Genomic DNA, 2,141 nt, shown 5'->3' on the forward strand with positions numbered 1-2,141 from the left:
AGGCACAGGGCCTGTGAAGCTGACTCTTGACTCTGGGATATTTGCAAATGAAGTAGGAGGGGGATCTTTAAGAAAAAGGAAGAATTGGGAGAAGTATTAGAAAATAAAATGAGAAATGGGGTGATGGCTCAGTGGGGGGAAATATCTTATTTTACAAGAGCTGGCCTGCAATTTTGATTCAGTGTCACTGCATACTCTGAACATATGAACATAGTTCCTGTGAGTCTTCTGTCTGGAACCTCTAGTATCACAACACAATGTGTGGACCCCCGTGCACACCACAGCCAAGGTGGTGCGTGATTCCCAGTTCTGGCAACAAACAACATCTACAGAAGGAAGGGAAGAGAGGGGAGAGAATGGAGTGTTCCCATGTTCCGAAAACAAATCTTCACCTCTCCCCTCACTGCTAGAAGATTCCATCAGTGGGTATTAGTCTTCTGAAACCCTTAAGCTACAAGCATACATCAAATATGGAAGCAGCCCAAGGGCAACTGATGAGACCCTATCCCTTTCCCAGACGTGTGACTGGAGTGACTGAGTGTTTCAGCCGCTGTGAAACAATCATATATCAAACAATAATATATCATATAACAATTATATATCACATTGCCTGCTAAAACAAATCAATGTTTTCCAAAGAAACGGAGTTATCTGGTGGTGTTAGATAGACATACACACAGAAAGAAGGAGGTTTCTTATATTATTAGGAACTGCGTCGTGTGATTACGGAGGCACAGAAGTTCCAAGGTGTGCCTCTGGTAAGGTGGAGGCCCAGGAGCAGAGATGCTGTAGGGGCTAGTCTGAAAGACTGCAGACTTGAGCCTCAAGAAAAATCAGTGTTTCCATTTTAGTCCAAAGGCAGGAAATGACGGTAGTACCAGATCATGTCATCATAAAGCAAGAGATTGAGAGGCTGAGGGCCACCTAGTCTCTGAATGCCCAGGCTCACCACAACCAGTAACATCCAGAACAAAGTTTGACCAAGTCTAGATACCTCTGCCACAGAGATAGGCTGGGGGTGGGGGGGGGGGGAGAGGGGAAACTGGGGTCATTGGTGGTGGGAAATGTACACTGATGGAGGGATGGGTATTGGAACGTTGTATGACTGAAATCCAAGCATGGACAGCTTTATAACTGTGTATCTCACAATGGCTCGATGAAAACAAAACAAAAGAGAGCAAAACAAAAAAAGTCTGGGTACCTGGCGCTATGACCCAACCTAGTCACTGTCACTGTCCTCCCGTTGTTCCTCGATTTGCTCGAGCGAACCCAGTAACATTGTGAGACTTGTTACTGTGTTTGGCATATTGAATACGTCACGGGTAGCTTGCCAGGCTAGCCTAGTAGACATGTTAAATTAACTGTCTTTCTTCCCAGAGTGAATTCTTCACAAGTACAAAAAAAAATCCCCTGTCTTCCAAAAGACCTGGTTTCAAAATGTCCCATTTCCATTCCATCCAATTGCTTTGGACATGTAATCATTTCCCCTCATCATCCTTATCTCTCTCTCTCTCTCTCTCTCTCTCTCTCACCGTCTCTCCTTTTTCTTTCCTTCTTTTTTTCTGTCTTTTTTTTTTCTTTTTGGATCACACCTGGCGATGCACAGGAGTTACTCCTGGCTCTGCACTCAGGAATTACCCCCGACAGTGCTCAGGGCACCATATGGGATGCTTGAAATCGAACCTGGGTCAGCCATGTACAAGGCAAATGCCCTACTCGCTGTGCTGTTGCTCCAGCCCCGTCTCCCTTTTTCTTTTCATTCAGTCTCTTCACGGTTCTGCGAAGCAAGCCACACAGAAGTAGAGTCACTCTGGCTGCAAGGTGAGCACCAATGTCCTCAGGGTTTTCTTTTGTGCCCCCATCCATTTTTCTAAGCCTTGACTTTGTCCGTTGGGGCTGGGTACACTGAAGTGGGACATTTGTGCAGTATCCCAAAAAAGCTGGGAAAGAGCCACTCCCTCATCTCTTCCTGTCCTGGTGAGAAGGACTTTTTCTAGTTGATCAGCCTCCCCTTGGTGCTACTAGTTTGGTGGGTGACTTGATACATGCAAAATTACATTGTTTTTCCTCTTTTCTTGTACTGTTATGCACAGAGTTATTATTATGGCAACATGGTTTACAGTGGTATTAAGGTTTATGTT

The sequence above is a fragment of the Sorex fumeus genome, unplaced genomic scaffold, assembly GCF_029834395.1.
Source record: "Sorex fumeus unplaced genomic scaffold, SorFum_2.1 ptg000034l, whole genome shotgun sequence".
NCBI classification, from domain to species: domain Eukaryota; kingdom Metazoa; phylum Chordata; class Mammalia; order Eulipotyphla; family Soricidae; genus Sorex; species Sorex fumeus.